Source organism: Phalacrocorax carbo, unplaced genomic scaffold (assembly GCF_963921805.1).
Source record: "Phalacrocorax carbo unplaced genomic scaffold, bPhaCar2.1 SCAFFOLD_56, whole genome shotgun sequence".
Lineage (NCBI taxonomy): Eukaryota > Metazoa > Chordata > Aves > Suliformes > Phalacrocoracidae > Phalacrocorax > Phalacrocorax carbo.
The window spans coordinates 412,713-419,448 of NW_026990375.1; the positions used below are offsets into that span (position 1 = coordinate 412,713).

The window sequence follows — 6,736 nt, forward strand, 5'->3', positions numbered from 1 at the left end:
GACCCGAGTACAGGAAGGAACAAAGACAGACTACAAAATCCACACAACAGCACAAGCACAGGCAGGAACTCCCCTGCCTGGCAGATGCTTCTGTTTTGCAGAAAGGACAAAACAACCTCTCTCGGCCCAAACGTGTCCGGTCTCTGAACGGTCCCCTCCACTGATTTGACAACCCCTGCCTGCCCCCCCTGCGCTTCCCGCAACCGACCGGCCACCTGCACAAAGACCGCATCGGCCCCTCAGCTTCGCTTCCAAATCCGGGGGCTCAAAAGCCATCCTTTAAAAAGGCCACACAGGCTACGTAGGATGGGGCTGCGGTCACACGGACACTCTTCATCTCCAAACGTGCGGTGCCATCACTCAGCGTCGCACCACTCAACGCCGGCCACTTCCGCAACGACAGCCTCCTCGGAAGCGCCGTGAACTTCCGCTCGCCCACGCTCTAATGAGGCTGGATGTCGTGGCCGCCGCCACCTACGGCGCCTGGAGAACCAGAGAGACAAGGTGACCGCTGCGCCTGGAAGCGGCCGCCCGCTCACAAACAATTCCACACCTCAAAAATAACCGCTGCTACAGTTTCCTGTTCATCGCTCACCTTGCCCGACGAGCTCGGGGCAGACATCCCGCTTTGCATGTAGTTTTGTGAGTCCCTTCGTTAACTAGTCACATAGGTGCTCGCACTGCACGACCCCTCCGTTGTCACGTGCTGACCTACCTTCTCACAATGCTCTGTTCGCCCCCTCCCTCCCGTGTCCGGCTCCCTGCCGTGCATCTCCACCAACAGCCACATTCCAGACTCATCCTTTCCCCTACCATGCCAACACGGCTCCCTCACCTCCCGATCCGTGCCTCCCGGGTCAGTGGCCGCGTCAGGCACCTGCTCGCATACTCGGTCCGTCCCCGATGGCTGGGAACTGTCACCTTCAATGCCGGGCCCACTTCTGGGGAAATACGGAGAGGCACACAGATATTAGACACTGCTTTCCAAAAGCAAGAGCTCACCACGCAAAACAAACTAACAAATCCTTCTGACTGACTTGTTTGGCAACACAGAGACCCCAAAGGCAGAAATCCCAGACGAGTGACCGCACAGCCCGCCCCGTCACAGCACACGACGCCATCTGCTCGCCTTTGCTGCCACGCCTCGCTCGACTGTCCTGCTTAACCCTAGACCTATGACTTAAAGTGCAAGAAAAAGTCAAACCACGCAACACACAAAAATTACACCGATAGGGCAAACACCAAAAGCAGTACGGGAAGCAAACGGGCGTGGCTGGTGTAGTGACACACTCTCCCTTTGTAGGTAACTCACTCCTGAGCGACTCCGTGAACAGCCGCGTGGAGAACCTCTCGGCAGACAGCACGCTCGAGCGGCCGCGCTGACACGTACGGGGAAGGAGACTGGGCTACCGGAGGCTGCTTGCACACAGAACGCGACCATTAGCTAACACTTGAACACCCCTTTCCCAACCATCCCCCGGTACCAAGACTTCAAAAACCCCTCCTCTCCTCCTGAACTGTCAGGGAAGGAACCTCACTCCTTCCCGACAGCTCCCGCCCTGTATTTGCACCCCTAAAGCCCCTCTGTCAGCCGCTCCTCGGGAGCTGCCCTTCCCACCTCTGCCCCGCGCTCTGCGAGCACCTCCCACCTTCCGGCTTCCCGCAGACTCCGTGCTCTCTACAGGCCCACAAAATAACAGAAGCCCCGATGCTTATAATCTACGAGGGACCTGCCGCAAGCTGCAAAGGTTCTCGGGACAACGTGGTACTCTGCGGGCGATCGGGAAAGGCGACGAGCAGTTCCGTACCCCGACACACACTATGCGTTACGTCCCTGCTGCTTTCTGAAGGAAGGCTAGAGCTCCACATACAGACGCGTACAACACGCTCACCCTAACCCCTACCGCAGCATCTCAGCATCAGTCCTATTGAGAGATAACGTCAACAACTTGCACAACACACAGGCAAAACTGGTGGGAAAAATATACGCTTCTACCCTCGGCCAAGTCATAAAATTCCTGCAAAACCAACCAAACAAAAAACCTACCACACACAAAAACAAAACACCAAAAAAACCCCAGACAAAACCATAACACCCCCACAAAACCAAACAATCCAAAACACACTATTAGACCATCTTGCTACCCCTGAACATCCAACACAAACTTACTGACCCGAGGAAAAACAAAAGCTCGTACAAGTATACTTCCTAATATATATCTGCTGCTCAACTTTGACTGCTCTCTTACCTCAGCCAGAAACCTCCCCCTCTCTAAATGTCAAAACACACCTACCCAAAGAGCTTAGACAGCTCAAAACCTGCAACCAACTCAAGGAACAGTACCAGAGAAGCCCAGGAGCAGAATGAGCCTCCCGAAGAAAGGCTGGGGCTCATCTACGCCAGCAGAATGGCAAAGCAGAATGAAATCTTTTAAGAGCCCCTTCTCAAAAATTATCTCTGGTTATAAAGTAAATCATTTACTGTAAAACCATCAACCATTCGGAGTCACCTCAACGCTCTCTCTCGCTCAGTCCCTTAACAGAACTGAATCAGTCTCAAAGGACAAAAAACATGAAAAGAAACGTGGAAATATACAAGCGTATCGGGAACGGTACGAAGCAGCTAAATTAACACCTCAGTAGCTGGGACAAAACTAAATTGTAAAGGACAACAAAAAACCACCCCAGGAGACGCATCGATAAAAACAGAGGAAGGCTCTCTCTACTCACAGAAGCTCACGGAGAGACCTGAGCCAACGGTACACAGCTTTGGGGTAGCCGATACCGAAAAGAAACATACTCGAGACAGAAAACAGACTGCTGTGGAGCACAAAGGTGGCTTTGGCAAAGGTTCTGCCAGGACAAGAGTCACAGTTACAGGGAACGGACAGCGGCCGGCAGGGGAAACGCCGTCGGCGTGGCGGGGCCAGCGCGGGAAATGCCGCCCTCAGCTAACGCTGCGCTATCAAGCCTTAAGTGAAAACTGCAGAGTAGTTACAGGAGACGGGCATAAGACGGATGCTGAATATCACTTGATGGTCACAAAATCTCATGGGGATGGGCACCACGTAGCCTCGTGGACACCCCTTAGACCCAAACGCTTAACGAGAGACGCTTCTTGCCAAAATACAAGCTCGACGAGGAAAAGCCAACGGGGATGTGGGGGCAACTACCAAAATCTCAGTATGTGAGCAGGCGTTACTTAAGATGGTGCAGTGGTTCTGCCGGGTCCGTCCAACCTGAGCAACGGGTTCTAACGCCTGTCCAGCAGCGTCCATGATCTCTCTCACGGCCTCCCACATCATAGACACCTCCCCTGCCTGGGACCGCGTTTTCCATGTCCCACCCCTCCCCATCCCCGCAATGAAAATCAAACACAACAAATAAGTACTCCACTTCATCTTCTTGGCCTCCAAAAGAAGCTTCCTTCCACTGCTGAGCATCGACACCGACATCCTCATGCTGTTCCTCAAAAGCAGGCTGGCCCTCGGGTGCCCGTACTGCCAAAGGAAGAGAAAATGATTATGCTCTTATGATGAGCTCCATCATCCTCTCCTTCAGGAAATCAAATCCCGATCGCTACATACCAGAAGTTTGTGCAGGAGATGGCCGAGGCCAGCCCCATATATGAGGCACTCTGTGACCCTGCTCTCTCTTTTGGCCACAGCACCCGCCACCGGGGAGCCCCAAACCCCTTGTGACTCCCAAGGAAAACCAGAAAAAACTAGTTCAAAACAACTGGCAGGTGAGAGGTGACCGACAAACACGTATAGCCCACCTCAAACCAGCCAGAGAGCTGACTACCTCCCCCACTAAACTCTCATCTTCGACAAATACACCAAACAGAACAATGTTTACGCTGAACAGAACAAAACCCTTACCCTCTGACACTCTGAAAAGGATTTGTGCACCCACAAAATATATATATATTCATGCTATCGACCGACGGACCACACTTCCTCAGGGTCAGCCCTGCAAAGACAGGAGGACGCCTGATGCTCTCTCCATAAATATAAAATAAAAAACTGAGCCAGAGCCAGGCAGAGAGAGGCGGAGAAAGAACAAGTAGCCACAGGCTACAGGACAGAGAGAGGGAGGACCAAAAAGACGGGGAGGCAGGGAGCCACTCAGAGTGAGATGGAGAAAGAAGGGGCGGGGGGACGCAAAAAAAAAAACCTAAAAATAATTTTGCAGCAGGTAAGGAAAGAGAGGGGGCCAGGGGGGAGAGACAGGGAGGGCCCAGGACGCACAAGAGAGGCAACGGGGCCCCAGTGGCCCAGGACTCACCGCGACTCTCGCTCTCAGCGCTGCTGGCACAATTTAGCCGTTCAGATGCTTCTTTCCCCTCCTCTCCGCCCTGCCTCTTCTGCAGCTCCAGACTCTAGGCCGTCCTCCACCTAAAGAGGATACATGGGTGTCTTACCGCTCTTACGAGATGAGGCTTCCTAGGCACGTAGCCTAGCTCGCTCGTGCACTACACGCCCGTACCCAACTCCCGGTTACGCGTACAGACCCTGCGGTGCACGTTGGTGGCCTGGCCCGCTGCGGGCTACGAAGGGGGATCCTCCCTCCCTCACCTGCAGGGACAGGCTCTCTCTTGCCTGCGACAGGAAGGCAGCTGGCAGCCAGAGCGCCTTCAGTTTCTTCTGCTTTACCTTTCGTTGGCGTCTCCAGCTTCAGCCGAGGCAGCTCCTGTCCACAGCCGGGAAGGGCTCTGTGTGTCCCTTTTCGCCCCCGCGCTGCGAGGATGGCAACACCGGGCAGAGAGAAGCCACGCAAGCCTGAGACGGCCGCAGTCAACGGCATCCCCGGGGGAAGGACAGACAACCACGTCCTCAGCACGGTCTCTGGGAGAGGGAAAGAACAAACAGCGACCGTCATTACCGTCGATCGACCCTGGCCAAAGCCCCTCCTTGCGCAGGGGCTTCTGGACACACCGCCCCTTCCCCGCGCTACTGCTAAGGGCCCCTGCGCCGAGGGGGAATCCAGTGCGCTCGAGGGCCGGCTTGCTGCCTTCACGACAGGGCCTGGGGGCGGCCAAGGGCTACGCAGCACGCTTCAGGGGAGGTGCCGGGGCTGGGGGCAGGCGCACGGGGCAAGGGGGGGGCCAGGGGAGGCTGAGCGGGAGCTCCGGTGAGCCGGGGAGGCGGCGGCCATCATCTGCGCCCTGGGCAGGGGGAAAAGGTCCTCCTCCTTTCCCTCTTCCCTTCTGTCAGCTCCCGGGGAACTCACCGCTTCTCGGGGAGCGGCCGCACCTGGAAGCCCCCAGAAATCAACACGAATCCAACCCCCAAAATACACCGCGCCTACCATACGCGGCACGGCCGCCCGGCACCCGAGCGCCGGAACACCGCGCCTCCCGCCGCGCCCCGGCGAGCCACGTGACAGGGCCGGCAGCCACTGCGCCAGGACTACAGCTCCCGGCACGCTCTGCGCCACAACACGGCCGCCCGGCAGCCCCCCGCCGCAAGGACTACAGCTCCCGGCATGCTCTGCGCCACAACATGGCCGCCCGGCAGCCCCCCGCCACAAGGACTACAGCTCCCGGCATGCTCTGCGCCACAACACGGCCGCCCGGCAGCCCCCCGCCGCAAGGACTACAGCTCCCGGCATGCTCTGCGCCACAACACGGCCGCCCGGCAGCCCCCCGCCACAAGGACTACAGCTCCCGCCATGCTCTGCGCCACAACACGGCCGCCCGGCAGCCCCCCGCCACAAGGACTACAGCTCCCGCCATGCTCTGCGCCACAACACGGCCGCCCGGCAGCCCCCCGCCACAAGGACTACAGCTCCCGGCACGCTCTGCGCCACAACACGGCCGCCCGGCAGCCGCGCGCCGCAAGGACTACAGCTCCCGCCATGCTCTGCGCCACAACATGGCCGCCCGGCAGCCCCCCGCCACAAGGACTACAGCTCCCGGCATGCTCTGCGCCACAACACGGCCGCCCGGCAGCCCCCCGCCACAAGGACTACAGCTCCCGCCATGCTCTGCGCCACAACACGGCCGCCCGGCAGCCCCCCGCCACAAGGACTACAGCTCCCGGCATGCTCTGCGCCACAACACGGCCGCCCGGCAGCCCCCCGCCGCAAGGACTACAGCTCCCGCCATGCTCTGCGCCACAACACGGCCGCCCGGCAGCCCCCCGCCACAAGGACTACAGCTCCCGCCATGCTCTGCGCCACAACATGGCCGCCCGGCAGCCCCCCGCCACAAGGACTACAGCTCCCGGCACGCTCTGCGCCACAACGCGGCCGCCCGGCAGCCCCCCGCCGCAAGGACTACAGCTCCCGCCATGCTCTGCGCCACAACACGGCCGCCCGGCAGCCCCCCGCCGCAAGGACTACAGCTCCCGGCACGCTCTGCGCCACAACACGGCCGCCCGGCAGCCCCCCGCCACAAGGACTACAGCTCCCGGCATGCTCTGCGCCACAACACGGCCGCCCGGCAGCCCCCCGCCGCAAGGACTACAGCTCCCGGCACGCTCTGCGCCACAACACGGCCGCCCGGCAGCCCCCCGCCACAAGGACTACAGCTCCCGGCATGCTCTGCGCCACAACACGGCCGCCCGGCAGCCGCGCGCCACAAGGACTACAGCTCCCGGCATGCTCTGCGCCACAACATGGCCGCCCGGCAGCCGCGCGCCACAAGGACTACAGCTCCCGCCACGCTCTGCGCCACAACACGGCCGCCCGGCAGCCCCCCGCCACAAGGACTACAGCTCCCGCCATGCTCTGC

The 6,736-nt window shown here is 59.4% G+C and overlaps 1 long non-coding RNA gene across 1 annotated transcript; it reads right to left on the reverse strand.

The window, feature by feature from the left end:
• Nucleotides 1-4,342: 4,342 nt before the first annotated feature.
• LOC135311073 (uncharacterized) lies at nt 4,343-5,382 on the reverse strand. The gene is made up of 3 exons (XR_010370955.1): nt 5,311-5,382; nt 4,656-4,847; nt 4,343-4,397 (listed from the first exon to the last, which is right to left on the reverse strand). It is a non-coding gene; the product is annotated as an uncharacterized LOC135311073 (long non-coding RNA).
• Nucleotides 5,383-6,736: the final 1,354 nt, after the last annotated feature.